General features: G+C 36.5%; 1 protein-coding gene across 2 annotated transcripts in view; it reads left to right on the top strand.

Moving 5' to 3' along the window:
* LOC136837487 (FMRFamide receptor-like) overlaps positions 1-27500 on the top strand; it is a 144998-nt gene that overhangs the window by 4861 nt on the left and 112637 nt on the right. The window contains exon 1 of one of the 2 annotated variants that reach the window (XM_067102279.1): positions 7791-9044. The exons of the other annotated variant lie outside the window; for it this stretch is intronic. The gene's annotated coding sequence lies outside the window, so the exon portion shown is untranslated. Of the gene's footprint in view, positions 1-7790; positions 9045-27500 lie in introns of those variants that run through there. 2 annotated transcript variants of the gene reach the window in all.

Below are 27500 nucleotides of genomic sequence, written 5' to 3'. Positions count from 1 at the left end.
TATATATATGTATAAATATATATATATATATATATATATATATATATATATATATATATATATATATATATATATATATAAAATTTCCATTTAGTGATTCACTAAGCTAAAATTAACTTGGTCTTCACCCTTTAGCTTAAAAATAATCATATATAATCTATAAAGAAACTAATGATTTCTGTAGAATATTATAATCAAGTATCCTTATTTTGTTTTACATTTCCAAGGGAAAAACTTTTACTGAAACACTGATATATTCATGTCTTAATACACGTACAGGTAAATGTGTAGAGCACCTGGCTTAATGCTCCTCTGTCTTTCTATCCGTCTCTCTATTTAGCTATTTGTTGAGCTGTTTAACTTTTTGCAATATCTATCTGTTTAGCTATTTGTCCACCTATCTATTTAGCTATTTGTTGTTCCGTATAACTTTTTGCATATCTGTCTATTTAGCTATTTGTCCACCTATCTATTTAGCTATTTGTTGTTCTATATAACTTTTTGCATATCTATCTATTTAGTTATTGTCCACTTATCTATTTAGCTATTTGTTTGTCTATATAGCCTTTTGCATATCTATCTATTTAGCTATTTGTCCATCCATCTAGCTTTCAGAAGTCAAGAAAAAGTGATTAGGAAAGAAGTTGTTAAGTGAGAAACCCAGCGAGTCTCTTAAAAGGTTCCGCTATGCGCGCACGACTGGAAGAGACCTGGGCAAAATTATTTATGATCTAGGCGACCTTCGGTCTAAGCAAGATGAGAGGAGCCAATTCTTAACGATTATATCTGTTTTATGTATCGTTTGTTTATTTATTTTCAACAGGTAATTACTTATTTATTTATTTATTTATTTATTTATTTATTTATTTATTTATTTATTTATTTGTATGTCTAGTTATTTGTTTATTTAGTTTTTTTTAGCGTTTCTAGAAATGATATGTATGGTTTCGTGTGTGTGCGTATGTTGAAATGAATATTCTCATTTTCCACCATTCCACCGAATATTCACCTTGCTTATTAGCTTTTGCCGTCTGTTCCTTTATATATGTTCATTAAGTCATTCATTTTGTTTAATTTTTCAGTGGTGTATAAAAGTTTATCTCGTTCCTAACGTAAGTTGCAAAAGAAATTAGGAGTGCAATTTTGTAGTTACTATATTGCCCAGTTTGTAAACTTACCCAAAGGCAACACGAAAATATTTTTAATATCTTTATTTTGAAAGAGGCAATAAAATGAAAAGCACATTGCTGCTTTAAAAGATTAAAAAGACGAGTTTATTACAGGGAGAAGTTACGTACATCCAAGTTTGTTGGCTCCTTGCACCAAACTGGCCACTGGCTAGATCTAGCTGGATTTGTTATTGATATCGAGTGCTTACCGGTTTGCCGTCTATAATAGCCTCTTAATCTAACCATTTATCCCATCTTTATCTATTGCTGATGAACAGATTATCACCAGGTCTTAAATACCAATGGTTTACACTATAGAAAGTCCGTCTGAACTAGACCAAATAGGGAGGAGGTTTTGCTCTGTGTTACGTAAGGGAAACATTGTTGCTTGTAACATTTAGTACTTATTTAATAGCAAGGTAGCTATAGGAGGAAAAAGTGGTTATCGCTTGCCTCGTGAGAAGTTGTTCAATCGTTAAGGTACTTGGTACTTTGAAGAGGTATAACATCTTTGTCTATGAATCTGAGAAAAAGTTCTAATCTAAAAAAAAAAAAATAGTGCTTTCAGGTTTTATACAGGATTACTATTTGAACTTATTACGATGGGAAACTTCAAAAACTTGAGGCCCTGTTTACTTTTCTGGCATCTTTCAGCATCTCGCAACTAAACTTAAAGGACCAAGTATCCAATTATTGATCGATTTATTCCCGTGGATCAGCCTAGCAAATTTGCTTAAACAGACGACAGAGATGAAGTTACGTAAGTTCTCTCTTGCGCGTCATAGCTGTAACAAACTCACAAAGCTTCTATTTTACACAAATACCCAAAACGGTATTTGCTAATTGGTTCAAAGTTTGGCTGCAATATGCCAATTGCCGCTGGAAAACGTGTTCGTGTGACATCTTTACGTACGGTTATTTTAGCGTTTATTTCCACCTTATTGTTGTTACCTACAAAGGTCTTGTATTAACCCACAGGCCTCAGTAAGGTATATAACCACAAAAAATGGTCTTAATTTTAACTGTTTTCTCTTTGCGTAACACCCGTAAGTGTATATCATCGTGAATAATGAATCATTCGACAGCACATTTCACTTACCTTGGTCTCCACTCTTTCAGCAGCTTTTAAATAATTGAAAGCTTCATTTTTTATCCTCGTTGTGATAAAACCCCAAAGTGGCAAACCCTGTTTGGTTTAAAAGCTTGCATGTCTAATTCACGATTCGTTTTCGCTTCTCTGCAGAATTCTAGGAAACTGAATAATTAAATGGAGTTTAATTCGGTTTTAGCGGCTCAGTAATAGACCTAATGAGCCAATTTTATCCACCTCTGTTTCCAAATATTACTCAATATTTGCCTTACATGCGAGAGTACTTAAGTAATGACTATTCACTTATAATGGCGAGATCAGGAACTGCTTCCTATCTGTAGTTGGCACCTTAGCTTAGAGATATATAATGCTTTGGCTCAAGTTAGCTAGGTCAGTGGTTCGGTGCACCAAACTAGGGAAGATTAACTAGGTGAACTTTATCGAGACTAAAAATTATTTCCCTACGAGAGAAACTATTGAACAGTCGATAAAAGGTTAAAATTACCTAAAAAATGGTCGGAAAAAGTAGCCTACTCAAAACAAGAAACAACTCGCTCCACCTATAATAACAATCAGGTTAAGCAGTTACGTCACACTGTAGCCCCCTACAGTCTCCATACATACATACGCCAGCCAGCTGGTGTCTGCCTTTTTTAAATTTATAGCCAACATCTGGTAGACTAAACAGACACCTTTTGTGATGAGACGGAAAGATGGCACGATGAGAGAGAGAGAGAGAGAGAGAGAAGAAACGAGATGACTAGAGAGATTATAAGATTGTGACTCTCCCCCCACCCCTTGTCTTGTCTACAAAGGGCGCATGATACGACCCGAGAGAGAGAGAGAGAGAGAGAGAGAGAGAAGAAGAAGAAGAAGAAGAAGAAGAAGAAATTAAGTGACTATAAAGAGAGATTATAAGACTGTGACTCCCCCTGGGTGCATGATGCGACCCAAAATTAGTACGTAAAATATAACGGAATCTGCTTGACATTGCTGGGAGTCACCTTGGTGTCAGAGTATTGTTTCTTGAATTTTCCTATATTCTCCCCTTCGTTCATCAAGATTTCGCATTTTTTTCTTAAGGTTATTATACCATGTAGGAGTTTTTATTACTTTTATTTTTCATTTCTGTACGATGTAGTCTTTTCTTTGTTTTAGAACTAATTTTGGTCTAGGTCTAGGTGAAGCTGTCTAGATAGCGTAAACAAAATTGAGAGCGCTCTAACCAGAATTACTTTACTTTGTTCTTTTCATTAAGGTTTTCCTGTTTAGGCGTTTTTTCTTACTTTTAATATACATTTCTGTACGATGTAGTTTTTTTAAAACTAGGTTTGATCTAGGTGAAGATTTCTGGGTAATAATATAAAAAAAAAGTGAGAGCATCCTAACTAGACTCACTCTCGGCTCTGGTTAGGACTGTTTTAGTCTAAATTAATGTATGATCGTACGAGTGGTTCTTGAGCGATCTTTGAGACTGCTCTAGAGGTGGATTTGTTCTAGATAAATCGATTTGTCCCGTCTAGGTAGAGTTCTGCCTTCTAGATATCAATAGAAGTAGAGTTATTGTTTAGATAATACATTAAATACAGCAATATGGGAGCTCCCCAGAACAGTGAAATGTGTCATTAAATAAATGCTGCATTACCACCCTAATGGGTATTCTCTTTGCATTTTAATACATTTTTATCTAATAATTTATTTTATTTTTCTTTTTGATAAGTGAGATATCTTCTATCTGTACTTTCCTTTACCTTCTCTTAATTCCTAATAAGCACCATATTCTTTAGAAGCTTGAATTTCAAGTCAGTGGCCCCCTATGGTGGGCTTGTTCCATACGAATAGGGTTCATCTTCTGAATAATAATAATAATAATTATGAAGCAGATATCAAGTGCTATAGAAGAATCAACAGTTATTAAAAGTTCATGAATTTCAGATCACGAGAAAGTGGCGCAGTCTGCGTTGCCTAGTGAATTGTTAAGTGAGCAAGTTGAAAAACAAGTAAATAATGTGCCAAAGTATCTTCTGCTCAATTGAGTTTTCTGTACAGTCGCTACATCGTATAACCAAGGCCAACGAAAATAGATCTATCTTTCGGTGGTCTGTCTTTTGGTGGTCTATCTTTTGGTGGTCTCAGCATAATGCAGTATAAGCCAAGGCCCATGAAACTTTAACCTCTGCCCGGTGGTGGCTTGTCCTATATCGTTGCCAAAAGCACGATCACGGCTAACTTTAACTTTAAATAAAATAAAAACTACTGAGGCTAGAGGGCTGCAATTTGGTTTGTTTGATGAGTGGAGGGTGGATGATCAACATACCAATATGCAGCCCTCTAGCCTCAGTAGTTGTTAAGATCTGAGGGCGGACAGAATAAGTGCGGATGGACAGACAAAGCCGGCACAGTAGTTTTCTTTTAAAGAGGAAACGTGTCATGGTGACAGATAATACGATGGGTAAAAGTGCAAAGGAATTCTTGGAGGCTTTTCACTAAGCCGCAAGGAACCACCAGTATATAAACCTGGTAAGTAAAACAATACTTTTTAATTTTATATACTTGTCGTGCATAGTCTACGTACGATCGAACAAGATTTACATCAAAACATATTATAGGCCACCTTGTCAACATATTCGAGAGTTTGAGGGAATAATTTATGCTAAGTGGTCCTTTACTTTTACAAAATTATATATTATAGAATATACAGTGTCCTAGTATTTCAGTATTATATATATGTATATATATAAATATAAAAATAAATATAAATATATATATATATATATATATATATATATATATATATATATATATATATATATATATATATATATATATATATCTCAAGATCTGACCCAAATGTTTCCTCCAGGTATCGAGATCAGTTTATTATAAGAATTATTCCATTCGTGTCTACACAATATTCCTTCCCCACCATTTGATAAGCAAGTTGGCTCAATAACTGGGAAAACTAATTCAGGAACTTTGGAATTTTGTTGGGAAACTTGTTATCACTCTGTGGAAGTTGGCCGTAGACTCATCAGTGCGCTGGCGTCGTCTATAGGCCTAGGTAGAATACCTTTCTACTCCTGTGACAAGTTTTTTTATTTATCTTTTTCTGACTTATCTTTATCAGTTTCCCTTGCCCTTTCTCCCCACTTCTCTCATTATCGACGCCTATATTGCTTTCGTCTTTAGTGTTGTTTAAAAAATCGCATCAGATTATAAACAAGTAAAAAATGCTCAGAAGTTTCTTCGGCGCAATCGAGTTTTCTGTACAGCTTATAATCAAGGCCAACGAAAATAGAACTATCTATCGGTGGTCTCGGTATAATGCTGTATGAGCCGCGGCCCAGAAATTTTAACCATGGCCTGGTGGTGGCCTGTCCTATTTCGTTGCCAGATGCACGATTATGGCTAACTTTGACCTTAAATAAATTAAAAACTAGTGAGGCTAGAGAGCTGCAGTTTGGTATGTTTGATGATTGGAGGGTGGATGATCAGCATAACAATATGCAGCCCTCTAGCCTCAGTAGTTTTTAAGACAGATAGTGCTATCACCTTCCCGAAAGCCTCGAATTCACTCGTTCTGAAAAAGCAAATTTGTTTTAGCGTAAGCCACCGAGGGAAGCGAGAGACATGGCATTTCAGTCTAGGTAGATGTATTAAAAGTCGTCCAAAAATAATAATAGTAATAGTAAAAAGGGGGAGACAACGTCACATCTCCACTGGAGATATTTTAGGACGCGACAGATTCGTAATGGAGAATTCAGATCTCAGTCAGTTAGACTGAGATTGTTTGATAAACCATTCTCGCATATGTAGGCCGATGGTCTAGAGAACGCTTCGGAGACGCGGTTTCAAAGACAAAATAGTAGGTTTATGACATATGTTCACTTTCTTTTGAATCTGTTTGTACGTAGTGGATGCCAGTAGATTTTGTTTATTTGAAGCAATATAATTCTGGGTTAGATAAACCGAGATAGTGATTATTTCAAAGTGAACCATAACATTGAAAGTGCGAAAGCACACTGACAAAAACACAAAAAATGCGTTTCTCCTATTGATTATATAATTATAGTTATTACGTAACGATAACACGACGGAATAATGTATTAATACACTGTATTAGTGAACGACCTCGTCTAAGGAACACTGGCTATCAGTAATATGAAAACACTGATTAAATATCATTTAGGATCCTGCTACAACATACTTGTTATTCGTTATTTTTTAAAAGTACAGTTTAGTCATCATTGCAAAAGGAATGCTTTTAATCTTTGGAGAGAGAGAGAGAGAGAGAGAGAGAGAGAGAGAGAGAGAGAGAGAGAGAGAGAGAGAGAGAGAGAGAGAGAGAGTACTTACCACAGCATCATGTATTTTATTTGTTATTCTTTAATACTAGATTTTAGATAGCATTGCAAAAGGAATCTTTTTAATCTTTGTGTTAGTCGCGAGGGATAAAATTGAGAGAGAGAGAGAGAGAGAGAGAGAGAGAGAGAGAGAGAGAGAGAGAGAGAGAGAGAGAGAGAGAGAGAGAGATTTAAATGTCAATTTGATGATATCCGCTTGGTGGGTCAACATCAGTTAAATTGATGCTGGAGAATTGCGAGGCACCAAATATTTGCATATTCATTTTCATCACGAATAATAATAATAATAATAATAATAATAATAATAATAATAATAATAATAATAATAATAATAATAATAATAATAATAAAGCAACGACCTTTTAAAACTACTTTTGAGGTCGTTAGCACGTTCCTGTGTTTAAGAAAATAAAAAAGTTTAATAATAGAGAACATGCTGTACAATATAATGTTTTGAAGAACGTGATGATTTGGCTGTGTAGGTTTAAGACTTGGAATTTTGAGAATTTATTTTTCTAGTTTCTAGTGATAAATAATGCTTGAAAGCGCTCTCTCTCTCTCTCTCTCTCTCTCTCTCTCTCTCTCTCTCTCTCTCTCAGACACACACATACTCGTATACACTTTACACCCCAGCACTCTTACACCTGCAAATACCTACACATTTTAAACACAGAATGAGTTACACTTTATTCACTTTCATGTGTAGGTCAAGACTGGAAGTTTCTCTCTCTCTCTCTCTCTCTCTCTCTCTCTCTCTCTCTCTCTCTCTCTCTCTCTCTCTCTCTCTCTCTCCTTCCTGGTCACTCTGGTAGGTGGGCAACGGGTGATTATATTCCTAGGACCTGTTGCCCTCAGAGAGGCGTGTCTTGTATGTGAAGTAACCACATTTGTTTTTTGTCCATTTTGAGAGCGTGTGAATTCCATAAGAGTTCTGTTGTTCTTTTAAAAACTTTTTTTTTTCTCGCGGGATGAGAATCACTTCATTCTGGTAGAGCGTCAGTTCTGTAAGAGTTCGAGTGTTCTTTTGAAAAAAAAATATATATATATATATATTTGAAAGACGTCAAATATATATATTTATTTGAAGGATTTTTTTAAAGGGACGTTTCTACACCAAGCGGTGGATGAATTCATAATGATAGCGGCGTGTGTGTATGACCTTGATGTAAGTCACAGCTTTGTGTTTGCCGTTGGCCAACGTTCAAAGCGTGTTCCTAAATCAAGTCACAAATGTCAGATAGAAAAAAAAAAATAAATAAAATTCAGTTTGAATTTTGTTAGTACGAGGATGGTGAATTCCGAAGCTGTGTTAGTCGGGGGAGAAGATTTTCGGTCAAAAATGGATACTTCGCTTGCAGGGAGCGATGAAATCGCGACATCTTAGATTATTTAATACAAAGTAATCCGGTATACGAGAGCACAAGAGACACAAACAAGTACGGGATTGGCAAGAGAATGGGGGAGGCGTTTGGTCTAGTAACTGGTGGAGGTATTATGCGTCTAGGGGACTGGTCTTGGGTCTAGCTCCCTACCCTGCCGTCTCTTTCTCTCTCTCTGGGTCTCCTCATCCTCACCCAGCCAGCAGCCTCAGCTGTCTCAACAGGAGAAGGCAGCAGCAGAGGCAGCGGCAACGGCAGCACTACCAGTACCACCACCACCACCACCAGCAGAGCGACGGCAAAAGCCAGTCAGTAACTGGGTAGAGGTGGCCGTGTTGAGACCCGGGTCGCCGAAAAAGAAGCAGCAACTTCTTCCGCCGAGTATCTCGCGGGATAACTACTCCAGATAATAACTTTTTTTTTTTATTATTCTTCTCTCTCTTTTAATAATGATGAGGACGACGATGCTTGTGGCTTACGAAGAGGAGGCGTGACAGCAAGCAACTTACGATCGTAGTGCAGTAGTTCAGTAGTGACTTTTTGAAGTGTACAGTTATCGATATATTAGAATAACTTTGTCTCGCTGTCCCGGACGGACGGACGAATTTTGCGAATGGGTGCTTAGAGAGAGTCCCGCTCCGAGATTAAGGCGGAGATAAACTCGTGAAGGATACTTTCAGGACGCCTTTCGGGACACTAAGAGGAAAGAAATATGAGGAGACATCCTATGCTCTAGACCTATTAGCCTCCAACTGCACCTCTTGGTTATTTAGTTACGTTTCATCGCAAATCGAAATCGCCAAAGGGAAATAATCTCTAGGAACCCCATTTTCATTCCCGATGCCACCGGCCTTCTCCAGGTCGTTTGGAATGAAGGCTTCTCCTTCTAACAAGAGCGGGAAAAGGAGGGAAGTAGTAGAAGAAGAAGAAGAAGGAGGAAAAGGGAAGAGAGTTTGAACTGAGGGAGAACGTGGAATGCGGCCGAGCGGGGCAACGGGGATTCATTCACTATGATAATCCTCCTCCATTCATGATTTCCCAGGTAAGAACGACCTCCTCCTCCTCCTCCTCACTCAGCCTGGAATGTCGCCTCGACGAGGTATAGACCTAATGCGATCTGCAAAACGCGTTGATGGTCACTGCAACCATGCAGTTTGCAGTTTGCATATTTGCAGATCTGGGTATCTCACTAACTCGTAGGTCGTCTTGGGCGTTTTAGAATCGTATTCACCACGGAGCTCTCTCTCTCTCTCTCTCTCTCTCTCTCTCTCTCTCTCTCTCTCTCTCTCTCTCTCTCTCTCTCTCTCTCTGTCTTGACTTGCGTTCTTGCTCTACTCACGAGGCTGAGTCAGCAAAAATGTTAATGTCTGACCAAACTTCTTCTACTACTACATTTACAACTGCTGCTACTTCTACTATTACTGCTACTAAAATTGATTTGATTTTTTCTTTGCTATTTAATTTTTCCTTTATTTTTACCACTGCTGCTGCTTTTACAAGTAAAGGGACCCCTTTTTCATGATGAATTACCCAGTGAAAGTCGCCGTTCTTTATTTATTTCCAAAATGACTACTGGAAAATTTTCCGTTTTTATCTGTCATCAAAATGACCAATGGAAATTTTTCCATCTTTATTTGTCATCACAATGATTACTGGAAAATTTTCCATCTTTATTTGTCATCAAAATGACGGCTGGAAAATTTTCCGTCGTTTCTGTCATCAGAATGACTACTGGAAAATCTCCCTTCTTTATTTGTCTTCAAAATGATTACTGGAAAATCTCCCTTCTTTATTTGTCTTCAAAATGACTACTGGAAAATCTCCCTTCTTTATTTCTCTTCAAAATGACTACTGGAAACCCTCCCTTTTTATTTCTCTTCAAAATGACTGCTGGAAAATCTCCCTTCTTTATTTCTCTTCAAAATGATTACTGGAAAACCTCCCTTCTTTATTTGTCTTCAAAATGACTACTGTAAAATCTCTCTTCTTTGTCTTCAAAATGACTGCTGCAAAATCTCCCTTCTTTATTTGTCTTCAAAATAACTACTGGAAAATCCCCCTTCTTTATTTCTCTTCAAAATGACTACTGGAAAATCTCCCTTCGTTATTTCTCTTCAAAATGACGATTGGAAAATCTCCCTTCTTATTAGTATACAAAATAACTATAGGATAATTTCCCATCTTTATTAATCTTCAAAATGACCACTGGAAAATCTCCCCTCTTTATTGGTATTCAAAATAACTATAGAATAACCTCCCATCTTTATTGGTCTCCAAAATAACTGTTGGATAAACCCCATTCTCATTTGTCTTCAGAATGCCTGCTGGAAAATCTTCCATCTTTGTTAGTCTTCAAAATAACTGTAGGATAATCTGTCTATATTATTTTTCAGTATAACTACAGGATAATCTCCCACCTTTATTTGTCTTCAAAATAACTGTAAGGTAATCCATCTTTATTAGCTCTCAAAATAACTATAGGATAATCTCCCATCTTTATTTGTCTTCAAAATGATTACTGTAAAATCCCCCTTCTTTATTTGTCTTCAAAATGACCACTGGAAAATCTCCCATCTTTATTAGTATTCAAAATAACTACAGGATGATCTCCCATCTTTATTAGTCTACAAAATAAGTATTGGATAATCTCCCATTTTTATTTGTGTTCAAAATAAGTACTGGATAATCTCCCATCTTTATTAGTCTACAAAATAACTATTGGATAATTTCCCATTTTTGTTTTCAAAATAACTATAGGATAATCTCCCATCTTTATTAGTCTTCAAAATAACTATAGGATAAGCTCCCAGATTTGTCTGTAAAATAACTGTAGGATAATCTCCCAACCTTATTGTCTTCAAAATAACTGCAGGATAATCTCCCAACTTTGTTAATGATCAAAACAACCACTGGATAATCCTCTTCCTTATTTGTCTTCAAAATAATTATTGGAAAAATCCTCCATTTTTATTTTTCTTCAAAACAACTATAGGATAATCTGTCCTTATTAGTCTTCAAAATAACTATGGGATCATCTCCTATTTTCAAAATGACTAATATAAATCTCCCTCCTTTATTTAAAATCTGCCATCTTCATTTGTCTTCAAACTTTTGGAAAATCCCCCATTTTTATTTGTTTTAAAAATAACTATAGGATAATCGCCTCTCTTGTTACTAGTCTACAGAATAATTGTGGGATAATCTCTCATCTGTATTGTGTTCAAAATAACTATAGGATAATCTATCTCTCTTAAGTCTTCAAAAGGACTATGGGATATTCTCCTTCTTTGTCTTCAAAATAACTATAGTTTAATCTCCTATATCTATGAGTCTTCAAATTATCTATAGGATAATCTCCCATCTTTATTTGTCTTCAAAACAACTATAGGATAATCTCCCATCTGTATTTTTCAGAATAATTATAGGATAATCTCCCATCTTTATTTGTCTTCAAAATAACTATAGGATAATCTCCCATCTTTATTTGTCTTCAAAATAACTATAGGATAGCCTCCTATCGTTATGAATCTTCAGATTAACTATAGGATAATATCCCATCTTTACTAGTCTACAAAATAGGTACTGGATAATCTCCCATCTTTGTTTGTCTTCAAAATGACTACAAAATGACTATTGGCACTCTTAACACTCACCATATAATCTCCCATCTTTATTTGTTTTCAAAATAACTATAGGATAATATCCCATCTTCACTAGTCTACAAAATAAGTACTGGATAATCTCCCATCTTTATTTGTCTTCAAAATGGTTACTGGCACTCTTAACACTCATCATAATCACTACTTTCGTCCTTTATTGTCCACCATTACCGTCAATCGTAATTCTGTTGACACAGGGTATTTGAATGAAATCAGCGCAGCTGTTTTTAACGTTTAGGCCTACTATCTTGATAACGAAAGGAAGAAGAGAAATGACGCCATATTACATTATTAGATTAAGCTTTCAAACCAGGGGTGGTAGTTTATATCTTTTTGTTGAGGGGGGAGGAGGGAAAGTGGGGGGAGTGATATCAGACTTTCGAATTAAGGTGTCAACGCTTTCCTTTTGTACTGTGAGCGATTTCCCTCTTATCTCCTTTCGCTCTCTCGTTGGCTGTGAAAGTTAAGTTTCTGTTTGTGTTTACCCTGAAGACGCGCAATGGAATCAGCTTATGTATATATATATATATATATATATATATATATATATATATATATATATATATATATATACTGTATACTATATATATATATATATATATATATATATATATATATATATATATATATATATATATATATATATATATATATATATGTATATATAGAGAGAGAGAGAGAGTGGAGTGGGAGAGAAAGAGAGCTAATCTTTTGAAATGCAAAGACTCAGTGACATGACCTTGAATCCCACAAGTGGGTAAAAATAATTTTATTTAATGGAAATTTTTATTTATTCGTGACATCAACAGAGTTAATAATCTTAACGCCTTTGAAAATTTATCAGTGGAGTAAAGTGTCAAAAATGTTAGTATGCTGTAAATAATATTTGGTTAACATGCTAAACTTATAAAAATGTGTGGGATATAAGCACATTTACCACGCCCACACACTGACGCTAATGTACGTATGTATGTATGTAGGTATGTATATATATATATATATATATATATATATATATATATATATACATATATGCATATGTGTATATATACAGTACAGGTATATGTATGTAAAGGCTATATATATGTGTGTATATATATATTATATATATATGTGTTTGTGCATGTATTTATATATGTATACATGTGTGTATATAATATATATATATATATATATATATATATATATATATATATATATATATATATATATATATATATATATACACATATATATTATATATATACACTGTATATATATACATACATACGTACATACATACTTACATAAGCGTCAGTGTGTGGGCGTGGTAAACGTGCTTATATCCCACACATTTTTATAAGTATAGCGTGTTAACCAAATGTTATTTACGGCATACTAACATTTTTGACACTTTACTCCACTGATAAATTTTCAAAGGCATTAAGATTATTAACTCTGTTGATGTCACGAATATATATATATATATATATATATATATATATATATATATATATATATATATATATATATATATATATATATATATATATATATATATATTTGTATTTATATATACGAATGATAAATCACAGAGTCGACGAATAAATCCAAACAGACGGGAGATAAAGATTTCAAGTTTTTTTCCCGGCGTTGCAACTTTCTAAAAGCTGTCCTCATCGCGGGCGCGCGTGGGCATGCAACATACCGTACAACCTGAACACCATTCAACCTTAATATTTACCCTAACATTTTCTTCCGGGGCATATGTATGGCCCCACTCATCTAGGATGTGTTTTATTAACTTCTTTAATCTGGGCACCTGTTCAAATAACGCGTGAGAGGTGGAAATCGGAGCCAATGTACCTTGGAAAGGTTCTTAGTAAACACCTAAGGTATTTTGGACCCCAAATATGACTTCGCCGCGATGCGTGAATATTTCCATTCCCCGTGAGGGGGTTGTGACATCAGTGCACCTCACGCGGTGGACTGTAGACAATGCCTTTGGAGGTTCTTTGCAGCGTCCCTTCGACCCCTAGCTGCAACCTCTTTCATTCCTTTGACTGTACCTCCTGTCGCATTCTCTTGTTTCCATCTTGCTATCCACCCTCGCCTAACAATTGATTCATAGTGCAACTGATTGGTTTTCCTCCTGTTGCGCCTTTCAAACCTCCTTTCCTCTCAGTTTTCCTTTCAACGCTGAATGACCTCATAGGGCCAAGCGCTTGGCCGTTGGCTTAAATATTATATTAATATTCTGTCCTCACTCAGTGCACTGCAGATATTAACTTAGGTTCTTTGCAGCGTTCTTCTGACCTTTATCTGCGACCCCTTTTATTCATTTTACTGTAGCTCTGTTCATATTCTCTTTCTTCCATCTTACTTTCCTTAATCCTCTCCTAACAATTAATTCATGGTGCAACTGCTTTGAGGTTTTCCTCCTGTTAAACCTTTCAAACCTCCTTTACTCTCAGTTTTCCTTTCAACGCTGAATGACCTCATAGGTCCCAGTGCTTGGCCTTTGGCCTAAATTTTGTATTCCAGTTCCAGTTGCAATACTTCCATTGATTTTGCTATATATATATATATTTTTTATTCTTTAAATTTCATCAGCACCTTTGCTTTCGTCTCATCTTCTCTCTTTGACCAAGTTTTTGGAACAGAGGTTCAAGCGAAGATGCAATGCATTATTACCCTAAAGCAATTCTCCTTGTATATTAATAATTTACTTACATTTTTATCTACTTATTTATTAATCTGTTAGTTTATTACTTTCATTTTCTATTGACTGATCTCTTCTTTCTTTATTTCCTATTACCATCTGTTGCTTCTTTGAAATGAACACCACAATATTCCTTGGTAGCTTGAATTTCACGTCAATAGCCCGCTTGCTGGGCTTGTTCCATATGAATAGGGTTCATCTTCTGAATCTAATAATAATAATAATAATAATAATAATAATAATAATAATAATGCTTGTTCCATGAGGAGGGTTAATTTTCGGCATAATAATAATAATAATAATAATAATAATAATAATAATAATAATAATAATAATAATAATAATAATAATAATAATAATAATAATGCTTGTTCCGTATGAGGAGGGTTCATTTTCGGCATAATAATAATAATAATAATAATAATAATAATAATAATAATAATAATAATAATAATAATAATAATAATAATAATAATAATTACCACATAAGGAATATCTGATTATTCCCTAAGATTGCCAGGACGTTCTGAATAATGTTCGTAAAAAGAATGAGATTGTTGATGATATTCTTAGCTCTGGTGTTGTTGTCATAAAATGAAATTAACGACTTATTTATTCTCGTTGTACTTTGTCATATTCTTTATTCTTATGTTTTGTCCCCCCTTTTCTCATTATTTAATGAGTCGTATATTTATCAGCGGAGAGAATATCGTTTGCTGGATTTAATATCTTTAGATAAAACCAGTATATTTTGTTAGGATGTGCGTTCTCTGGGTAAGAAGGAAGAGAGAGAGAGAGAGAGAGAGAGAGAGAGAGAGAGAGAGAGAGAGAGAGAGAGAGAGAGAGAGAGAGAGAATACTAGTATTTTGCATTGTCAGTGGCTGCACTTAAAATAAGAGAGAGAGGGAGAGAAAGAGAGAGAATACTAATATCTTGCATTGTCAGTGGCTGCACCTAAAATGAGAGAGAGAGAGAGAGAGAGAGAGAGAGAGAGAGAGAGAGAGAGAGTAGAATAATTCTGCGTCCTTTATTATCAGTGGCTCCCTCTGGAATATGAGAGAGAGAGAGAGAGAGAGAGAGAGAGAGAGAGAGAGAGAGAGAGAGAATACTGCCTCTTCATTCTCCGTAGGTGTTACTGAATTTTAGAGAGAGAGAGAGAGAGAGAGAGAGAGAGAGAGAGAGAGAGAGAGAGAGAGAGAGAGAGATAATACTGCCTCTTCATTTTCAGTAGGTGCTACTGAACTATGAGAGAGAGAGAGAGAGAGAGAGAGAGAGAGAGAGAGAGAGAGAGAGAGAGAGAGAGAGAGAGAGAGAGAGAGAATTCTGCCTCTTCATTCTCAGTAGCTGCTGCTGAAATACAGGAATCTAAATATAATTTTCTTGTTATTTTCACAAAATAATATTTTTGTCGTGTGACAGATCTGTTATAAATGACGCCACATTTTTCAATTCGTTTATGAACTAAGTGGAATATCAAGGAATCTAATTTTCATTCTGTAACTGGTTACAAAAAGGACTATTATTCATCATGTAAATGATTAAAAAATTACTATTATTTATCCTGTAACAGATGACAAAAGGAACTGTATTATTTATCTTGTAACTGCTAACCAAAAGGACTTTTATTCATCGTGTAAGTGATGAAAAAATTACTGTATTATTCATCCTGTAACTGATGACGATAAGGACTGTATTATGCATCCTGTAACTTCTGTCAAAAATAGGGACTGTATTATCCATCCTGTAACTACAAACAAAACAGACTGTATTATCTATCTTGTAACTTCAGACAAAACGGACTATATTATCTATCCTGTAACTGGTTACAAAAAGGAAGACTGTAATTCTCATCCAGTAACTGCTGAATAAATATGACCCTTTATTATGAGAAGAGAAAAAGATGCCATTCCTTATTTTATTGTTTCAAAATTTCCTGCGAATTTCGAAACAACGTTCGTTGTTTCAATGCCATATATTTTTTTAAACAACAACAAAGTCAGACTGCGAACGAGAAATGGGTAAAACAACCACAAACACGAACTCTCAAGTTCACTCAACATGCGAATTGCATTATGGATGAGTGTGACCTTTAAAAAAAAAAAGAAGTCGCTGAATAGCATCAGAACGATTTTTAATTCTTTAAAACCCACCTGCTCGAGTTCGTCGAACTTCTCCAAGGTTCCAGAGGTCCTTTATTCCTCGCACCGTTGGACTGTGGAACAGTCTCCCTGAGGAGGCCGTGCAATTGGAACTTTTAGAAGTTCAAGCGAATTTGCAATGCATTACCACCCTAATACAATTCTCCTTGTATTTTAATCATTTACTCATATTCTTTTCAATTTATTTATTAATTTGTTAATTTATTTTTTAGTTTTTAATAAGTGATCTCTTCTCTCTGTATTTCCCATTACCTTCTGTTACTTCTTTGTAATGAACACCATATTCTTTGGAAGCTTGAACGTCAAGTCAATGGTCCCTTTGATGGGCTTGTTACATATGAATAGTGTTCATCTTAATAATAATAATAATAATAATAATAATAATAATAATAATAATAATAATAATAATAATAATAATAATGAGGGGAGTACTTTATTTTGTTTTATTTGGTATGTTTGATGATTGGAGGGTGGATGATCAACATACCAATTTCCACCAATTTCCAGCCCTCTAGCTTGAGTAGTTTTTAAGATCTGAGGGCGGACAGAGAAAGTGCCGACAGAAAAAAGTGCGGACGTGCAGACAAAGCCGGCACAATAATTTTTTTTTAATTTCAACAGAAAACTACAAGGAAAACGCTACGAAAAATTAAATGAACAAATAAAGAGTATTTAAGAAAATCAAACTTCCCTTTTCTCGTCAGTACTGGCAGTAATTTTGTCGCTAAGATAGACCATATGGCGCCAACATCTCTTTCCCCGTATTTTGGGTACGTTCTCGATGCCCGGGAAAAATCCACTCTCTACGATTGGGGTCAGTTAATTTTTGCCCAGGAAGTGAATATTTACTGCTCTTGGTATAAGCTATTAGCTGTTCTTAACTGTCCAAATCTGTGATTCTCCAGTCATTGAATCTAACCAACTTTCTCTCAGTAGCGCAGAGCGAAACATTTACACTTCACTAAGATTCTTAATATAGTTTTGAATATTTAGTGCTTAGATTTGGTCATGTGGTTGCTTTGGTCTGAATGGTTTTGGGAATTTTTGAATATTAGAGTATTTATTGATGGTCATTTTGGTCTGATTAATATTGTCTTGGGGTTTTCTGTTTAAGACTAACTCAGCGTTCAGTTTCAAGTCGAGTTATAAGTGTTTTATATATATATATATATATATATATATATATATATATATATATATATATATATATGTCTGTGTGTGTATATACATATACACATATATATATATATGTATACTGTATATATATATATATATATATATATATATATATATATATATATATATATATATATATATATATATATATATATATATGTATACTGTATATATATTCGATTCTCTATTTTCTAGTTAGCTTTTGTAATCTTGTTTGACATACTTGGTTTTATCAGTTTCTTGTCATTGAGTTCACTATATTTTCCCCACCCCTATCAGTTCATTCAAAAATCTTGAATGAATTGAGGTCAGTGTCGATTTAAAGATTAATACCATTCAGATATACACTCATGCTTTTAGCAAAGAGCATGTGAATTGCACAGAAATGAAAAGATGTTTCAATATTTTTATGCTTGTCACCTTGCAAAATAGTTGGATGATGATCAAAGCCAGTTTTAATTCTGTTTTATTATAGATTTTCTTTCTCTTCTTTATGTATTTCACTTTACCTTTTTTTTACCTCTTCCTAATGAACACCTTAATATTCTTTGGAAGCTTGAATTTCAAGTCAGTGGAGCCTTTAGTGGGCTTGTTCGTATCAATAGGTTTCCTTTTCTAAACAATAATAATAATTTTGATGCAGTTTTTGAGAATTGCATCTCGTTAATAGATTACTGTTATTATCATCATTACCAAACAACAAAAGTCCCAAATTAACAAAAGAACGTCGAGTATTTCCAAGATTAAAGCGACGTTGGATGTCGTGAATAGAGAAATTTATGTGAACCATTAAACTGTTCCTCTTGGCATTCTGAGAACTTCTTCGTACGCTTAGTAAATTTCTTCTTCTTCTTCTTCTTCTTCTTCTTCTTCTTCTTCTTCTTCTTCTTCTTCTTCTTCTTCTTCTTCTTCTTCTTCTTCTTCTTCCACTGTATGTCCAAGTACCTCTTTGTTTTGAAAATAGTCTCCTTCCTGCTGTAATGAAGTTTCAGAGTTTTTGTAATGGGTTGGTAGTCAGTTGCTTACTTGTTTTAATCCCTTGGGTATTTAGTTCAGGGTAAGTGGGGCAGAGTAAAAGTAGTATGGAGTATTTAGTTCGGGGTAAGTGGGCAAGAATAAAAGTACTATGAAGTATTTAGCTTAAGGTACGTGGGCCAGAATAAAAGTAGTATGGAGTATTTAGTTTTGGGTTAAGTGGGGCAGAATAAAAGTAGTATGGAGTATTTAGTTCAGGGTAAGTGGGGCAGTTTAAAAGTAGTATGGAGTATAGAATAAAAGGAGTGTGGAGTTTTAGTGTAGGGTAAGTGGGGCAGAATAAAAGTACTATGGAGTATTTAGTTTACGGTAAGTGGGCAAGAATAAAAGTGCTATGAAGTATTTAGTTCAAGGTAAGTGGAGCAGAATAAAAGGAGTGTGGAGGACTTAGTTTAAGGTAAGTGGGGCAGAATAAAGGGAATGTGGAATACAGCTTAGGGTAAGTTTACATAATAAATGGAGTATGAAATATTGAGCTTGGAGTAAATAAGAAACATTAAGGGAGTATGGAGTATTCGGCTTGGTGTAAGTAGGAAAGTAAAGAGAGTATTTAGTATTTAGCTTAGGGCAAATGGAATAGCATAGAGTATGTAGTAGTTTTACTTAGGGTAAGTGGGACAGAATAAAAGGATTATACATGGAGTATTTGTCTTGAGGTAAGTGATACAGAATAAAGAAGTATGGAGTATTGAACTTAGGGTAAATGGCACAGCATAAAGGGAGTATGGAGTATTTAGCTTAGGGTAAATGGGACAGAATAAAGGAGTATGGGGTATTTAGCTTAGGGGAAATGAGACAGTATAAGGGAGTGTGTAGTATTTAGCTTAGGGTAAGTGAGACAGCATAAAGGGGGTATGGAGTATTTAGCTCAAGGTAAATAGGACAGAATAAAGGGAACAGGATGTAACAGGCTAAAAAGAGGTTTTTAGAAAACTGGGAGGAGGGAAAGAAAATTGCATGTGCGGCAGAGGACAGGAGACTGGGGCAGACCCATTGGCCAATTGTTGTTGTTACTGAAGGTCTATGCATTTTACCTTTATTCATTTGGTCATTTTTCTTTTGTTTTACTCCTTTACCAAGTTCTTTTACATATACTTTTACGTTATTATATCGTCAAGCTTATCTACTTTTTGTATCTTTATTTTCCTTTATACCCTCAAAATTATCCACTATGAATATTTTGGATCTTTTTATATCTCTGGATTTTCTTCATTCTTTAGCTGAACAATTACAGACAATAATTTCCTCAACTCTTCCTCCCCCTCTCCTCCTATTTTCTCCTCCCTCTCCCTCTCCCTCTCCCCTCCCCTTATCTTCTCCCTCTCCCATTCCCCTGTCTCCTCCTGCCTTTCCCTCCCCCTCCCCTATCTTCTCCTCCGTCTCCCTCTTCCCTCCCTCTACTCCTCCCTCTCCCTCTCCCCTCCCTATCTTCTCCTTCGCCCTCTCCCCTCCCCTATCTTCTCCTTCCCCTATCTCCTTCTCCCTCTCCCCTCCCCTATCTTCTCCTCCCTCTCCCACTCCCCTTCCTCTACTCCTCCCTCTCCCCTTCCTCTACTCCTCCCTATCCCTCTCCCATCCCCTATCTTCTCCATCTCCTCTCCCCCATCTTCTCCTTCCTTTCCCTCTCCCCTCCCCTATCTCCTTCTCCCCTCTCCCCTATCTTCTCCTCCCCCTATCTTCTCCTCCCCCTATCTTCTCCTCCCCTAACTCCTTCTCCCTCTCCCTTCCCCTATCTTCTCCATCTCCTCTCCCTCCCCTATCTCTCCTCTCTCCTCTACCCCTCCCCATCTTCTCCCATCTCCTTCTCCCATCCCCATCTCCTCTCTCCCATCCCCTATCTTCTCCCTGTCCCTCACCCCTCGCCCTATCTTCTCCTCCCTGTCCCTCACCCTCCCCATCTTCTCCTCCCTCCCATCCCCTATCTTCTCCTCCATCTCCCATCCCCTATCTCCTCCCTCTCCCATCCCCTATCTTCTCCCTCTCCCATCCCCTATCTTCTCCTCCCTCTCCCATCCCTCTATCTTCTCCTCCCTCTTCCATCCCCCTATCTTCTCCTCCATCTCCCATCCCCTATCTTCTCCTCCATCTCTCTCTCCCCTCTCCTATCTTCTCCATCTCCCTCTCCCCTCCCCTATCTTCTCCTCCCTCTCCCATCCCCTATCTTCTCCCTTTCCCTCTACCCTCCCCTGTCTTCTCTTCCATCTCCCTCTCCCACCCCCTATCTTCTCCTCCTTCTCCTCTCCCCTCCCCTATCTTCTCCTCCCTCTCCTTCCCCCTCCCCTCCCCAGATGAATGAAGGTCAAACACATTCTTTGCTCATTACTATGTTCGTCGCCTTAACAGCAAAGCATCATTAGTAAAACATTTAGAACATATTTTTTATGGAAATTTTGGACGTTCTCCACAGCGCAACTATTCATCTGGCAAAGATTTTAAAGCTAATGTTTACTTAACTGTTTACGTCGTAAAGTTCCTGCATTATGTTAACAGACGCGCATTAGATGTGTACATTTTTCGTATGCTAGTCTCCAACGTTTTAGAACGTTTGAAATAGTGAGTTCTTGGGAAAACGTTCTTTGGGGAAGACTGGATGCTTTTTGTAATATAATTAGTTGTATATTTAATCTAAGCTTTGCTGAAATATGTAGATAGCTCCTTTGCTAATTTTCAAAATACTTTAGCTACCTTTTTAAGTGGATAGAAAGTCCCATGGGCAAACCTTTTTTTTTTGGGGGGGGGCGAGAAACTGGCAGCTTTTAGTTGTCTGTAAAAGAAAACTATTGTGCCGGCTTTGTCTGTCCGTCCGCACTTTTTCTGTCCACCCTCAGATCTTAAAAAACTACTGAGGCTAGAGGGCTACAAACTGGTATGTTGATCATCCACCCTCCAATCATCAAACGTACCAAATTGCAGCCCTCTGCCCTCAGTAGTTTTTATTTTATTTCAGGTTAAAGTTAGCCATGATCGTGCTTCTGGCAACGATATAGGCCAGGCCACCACCGGGCAGTAGTTAAAATCTCATGGGCCACGGCTCATACAGCATTACGCCGAGACCACCGAGAGATAGATCTATTTTCGGTGGCCTTGATTATACGCTGTACAGAAAACACGATTGTGCCGAAGAAACTTCGACGCGTATTTTACTTGTTTGTATGTAAATTGTTGTATAATAATTCATTTAAGCATTGCTGAGGTATGCAAATGGCTCCTTTGCTAATTTTCAAAAGACAGCTATCTTTTAATTAGATAGCAAACAGTAATGTTGTTTATATTTGTGACCAGTGATTGCACAGATAGTAGACTATTTATCTGAGCTGCGGAACCTACCTTTAGAGGCCCTGATTCTCATTTACTTATTTAATTATTTTTTTTTTGTCTAAGGATTTTTTTCTCTGTTTATGATTATTTAACTGTAATGTCGGTTCTTTGATTTGCTTTTATTCTCAAAGTCAAATTTAACTGCAGTCCCATCTTATGGTCTCTCTCTCTCTCTCTCTCTCTCTCTCTCTCTCTCTCTCTCTCTCTCTGATTTGCTTTTTTCCCCCAAGTAAATTTTAACTTCAGTTCCATCTTGTGATGTTCTCTCTCTCTCTCTCTCTCTCTCTCTCTCTCTCTCTCTCTCTCTTCTCTCTGATTTGCGTTTATCCCCCAAATAAATTTTAATTGCTGTCTCATCTTATGCTCGTTCTCTCTCTCTCTCTCTCTCTCTCTCTCTCTCTCTCTCTCTCTCTCTCTCTCTCTCTCTCAGGCGTTGAAATTATGCGCGCGTCAAAACATGCCTTGCGATCACAAATAGCTCAGCCCTTAATTAGTGGCCAAAATAGAAGCTTTTCTCTTCAACTGCAACGCTTTCTCTCTCTTTCCTTGACCTCTGAAATCCCCCCTCCCCCTCCCCACCTCCCCTCATGTAGTCTCTCTCTCTCTCTCTCTCTCTCTCTCTCTCTCTCTCTCTCTCTCTCTCTCTCTCTCCTCAGTCTAACCTAGACTCAGTCTCAAGAGCTTTGTCCAATTTGAAACTATAAATAAAACTCAATGGTGTTTTGACTATGTTTTATTTTGCTGAAGTTCACAGGTTACCAGTTTTTACTCGGAGATATGACGAGCTTCTTTCTACAAGAAAGACTTAAGAATTGTCTGATAAACATTTATTTTGGCCATCATGCGTTTCGTGAGCTTGAAATTGCTTGGAAAGACTTTATAACTATTTCCGTAATCCTTAACTGTCTGTAAACATAATATTAATTTCTTTCGTCACTGTAGCAGCCCGAATGTCTTTAAGAAGAGATGGTACTAATTCTACCTTTTAAGAAGCATATTTACTTTTTACTCTTCTTTGCGGAGTCCCTTCGGCCCTTAGCTGCAACCCCTTTCATTCATTTTACTAGTAGCTCTGTTTATATTATCTTTCTTCCATCTTACTTTTCTCAACCCTCTCCTAACAGTTGTTACACAGTGCAACTGCGAGGTTTTCGTCCTGTTACGCCTCTAAAACCTTCGTTATTCTCATTTTCCCTTTCAGTGCTGAATGATGTCATAGGTACCAGCGCTTGGCCTTTGGCCTAAATTTTATATTACAATTTCAATTCCAACTACATTTCCGCACTGGATGAAAAATGAGCACAAATGCCTACAAATAAACACGCTATTCCGTACTGAATGAAAAATTTCAAATGCCTACAAATAAACGCGATAATTACTCTGTCATGAACAAGAATTCTGTGTTTTAATGGACAAAACTCCAATAACCAACACTCGTCCTGATTCTTCATCACAGTTTACGTGCCGTCAGATTTCAAAATGGCTCTGCTCTTCACTGCGTTTCCCTGCATCTTCACGAAAGAATAAACTGCGAAGGTTTGGAGATTCGAAAGTGGTGGCGCTTATGAAACTCCTCAAACCCAAGAGTATTGGATTGAACTTATAAATACTTAGGCGTTCAGACCTCTTCTGCTATCACTCTAACAACTCTTGCCAGGCTGAAATAACTGCAGTGGTAAATTCGTATACTTGATTTGAATGATCAGGAAGTCTCTTAAATGTTCACCATTATATTCAGAGTTTTTTTTGGGTTTCATAGAGTAAGTCACATAGTACATACCCACGGCGGGCATTCTGAAGGTTAACGGGTTTCTTTGTACGATCCTGGAACGTCTGGAAGGGCGACGCAAAGTTCCACCAGTTTTAGACTGCGATGAAATAGCAATTCTGGAACGATGGGACAGGCAAATCAAAATTCCGCTAGTTGTAAATTAGGATGATAATGCAATCCTGGAACGATGAGACGGGCGGTGCAAAGTTCCACCAGTTTCAGACTGGAATAAAATAGCAATCCTAGAACGATGGGAAAGCAAAAGTAAAGTTCCTCCAATTTCAGACTGGAAGGAAATAGCAATCCTGGAATAAAGGGAAACCAAAAGCAAAGATCCACCAATTTTAGACTGGAAGGAAATAGCAGTCCTGGAACGACCAAACAACGCAAAGTTCCAGCTGTTCCAAAGTGGAAGGCAACAGCAATCCTGGAACGACCAAGCAACGCAAAGCTCCACTAATTCCAAACTGGAAGGCAACAGCAATCCTGGAACGACCAAGCAACGCAAAGCTCCACTAATTCCAAACTGGAAGGCAACAGCAATCCTGGAACGACCAGGCAATGCAAAGTTCAGCCATTTCCAAACTGAAAGGCAACGGCAATCCTGGAACGACCAGGCAATGCAAAGTTCATCCATTTTCAAACTGGAAGGCAACGGCAATCCTGGAACGACCAGGCACTGCAAAGTTCAACCATTTCCAAACTGGGAGGCAACGGCAGTCCTGGAACGGCCAGGCAATGCAAAGTTCATCCATTTCCAAACTGGAAGACAACGGCAATCCTGGAACCACCAGGCAATTCAAAGTTCAACCATTTCCAAACTGGGAGGCAGCAGCAATCCTGGAACGACCAGGCAACGCGAAGTTCAACCAATTCCAAACTGGAAGGCAACGGCAGTCGTGAAACGACCAGGCAATGCGCAATGCAAAGTTCATCCATTTCCACACTGGAAGGCAACGTCAATCCTGGAACGACCAGGCAATGCAAAGTTCATCCATTTCCAAACTGGAAGGCAGCGGCAATCCTGGAACGACCAGGCAATGCAAAGTTCAACCAGTTCCAAACCGGAAGGCAACGGCAATCCTGGAACGACCAGTCAATGCAAAGTTCATCCATTTTCAAACTGGAAGGCAGCGGCAATCCTGGAACCACCAGGCAATGCAAAATTCAACAATTTCCAAACTGGGAGGCAGCCGCAATCCTGGAACGATCAGGCAACGCGAAGTTCAACCAATTCCAAACTGGAAGGCAATGGCAGTCGTGGAACGACCAGGCAATGCGCAATGCAAAGTTCATCCATTTCCAAACTGGAAGGCAACGTCAATCCTGGAACGACCAGGCAATGCAAATTTCAACCATTTCCAAACTGGAAGGCAACGGCAATCCTGGAACGACCAAGCAACGCAAAGTTCCAGCCATTCCAGACTGGAAGGAGATAAACGAGTTGGACATGTGCAGCTGAAATGATTCTCCTCATATCCTTAGTCATTTCCTCGACCCATCGTATCTCTGCAACACTTTCCAGGTTTCTCGCGGAGAAAACTGGTTAGGGAAAATATTCTGGGAGCAGTTAATAAACAGTAACTCGACTCTGGACATGATACAAAAAAGAAAATCGAAGCGAAAGATACGAGTTTGCAACGTTTTCTGCGGTAAAGGGCGCGAAGGAATTTTTATCCTGTTAGGCGTCCGAGAGAGAGAGAGAGAGAGAGAGAGAGAGAGAGAGAGAGAGAGAGAGAGAGAGAGAGAAAGTGGTAGAACTTGTTTTTTTCTCTCCGGATGACATAAAACATCGATGCAAGTTTTTTCTTCTCTCTTTTTTATATGGAAATGTTGTTTGATCTTTGAATGCCTCGCGTGCAAATATATTAAGTAGCAGTCCTCTGAAAATGGCTTTGATATAAAGTCGAAACCGGTCAGGAGTTACAACATAAATCACGTGTCAGTTTGATTGGACTACACACACACACACACACACACACACACATACATATATATATATATATATATATATATATATATATATATATATATATATATACTGTATATATAGAATAATCAGGGGAAACAGACCCAACAAACATCACAGATTGAAGAGGTAAAGGCATGTACGAGTATTCTCTCACAAGTAAAAGTCTATTATGCCAAAGTTTAACATCACATGATGCATCCTCAGGGCCGGAAAATTAGACTATAAATACTCCAACACCGTCAACTCGTCGTCCTTACGGGCAGATCCAATAATTCCCAAATCATTTATATCCAAGCAGGGGACTCAAATCTGAGAATAGTTCCGAACATTGGATAGTTCGGGATTTGACAATATGCAACCCGTCCTGAAGCTGCCACCTTGATGGGAGCAGAAACGGACCTTGAGAAGCCTCCTCGTACATCCAACGTAGGTTCCCAGACTACATCTGGGACAGGTATATTTTATAAATAATGATGGATGCCACCCAGTCATCGTCCACACAACTGTTTATAACATAATTCCTTGTTTGTTCACTCTCCACGTTCTCTATAGGTATATTTCCTATGTTTATTTTCTCCCTGTCTCTTTAGACACTTTTAGCTCTTGCCTTGGTAGGTGTTCCTTTCAAGTTCTCGTCTTAATTTTTGTATTTGTAAATGTTAAAAAGAAAATTTTAAGTTTTTTCCTGTTGTATGAGTGACGTTTTAAGAATTTATAGTCAGTAATTTTCCAGTCTTGAGGATGCATCATGTGATGTGAAACGTTGGCATAATAAACTTGATACTTGTGAGAAACATACATGCCTTTACCTTTTCAACCTGTGACATTTATATATATATATATATATATATATATATATATATATATATATATATATATATATATATATATATATTTATAAATAAATAAATAATATATATATATATATATATATATATATATATATATATATATATATATATATATATATATATATATGTATGTATGTACACACACACACACACACACACACACATATATATATATATATATATATATATATGTATATAACATACATACATATACATGTACATATATAGAGCACACATGTACATTTATGACTATACATATACACGATATCTATTCATTCCAACAATAACTTAAATGAAAATCACTGTTTACATAATAATTCAAACGAATTCACTGAAGTGTTTGTCAGCCTGTTAAATAATTCCTCAGACTCACTAAGCAGGTGAATCTACACAGCTTAGGGGGATGAGATCTAATCTCCAATGGATATCTACTGGCGTCGCATCACTGAAGGTCAAGATCAAAAGTAAAATCTCTGAAACTACAAAGGAATAGTTGGAATTCCAATATTCTAATCTTCTTTTGTTTGTAGATTTACTGCTTTGTATCAGTATTTTATCATAAATGAATCTGGATATGTGTGGAGGTTTCAATGCTGTGTATATATTTATTAAAGGCCCTTGCATGTATGCATACACATATATAAATATATGTGATTGTGTCTATGTAGCCATATATATATATATATATATATATATATATATATATATATACATATATATATATATATATATATATATATATATATATATATATATATATATATATATATATATATATATATATATACATATATATATATATATATATATATATATATATATATATATAAATATATATATATATATATATATATAT

The sequence above is a fragment of the Macrobrachium rosenbergii genome, chromosome 59 (genome assembly GCF_040412425.1).
Source record: "Macrobrachium rosenbergii isolate ZJJX-2024 chromosome 59, ASM4041242v1, whole genome shotgun sequence".
NCBI lineage: Eukaryota > Metazoa > Arthropoda > Malacostraca > Decapoda > Palaemonidae > Macrobrachium > Macrobrachium rosenbergii.
This window is presented reverse-complemented; position numbering and strand designations above follow the sequence as displayed.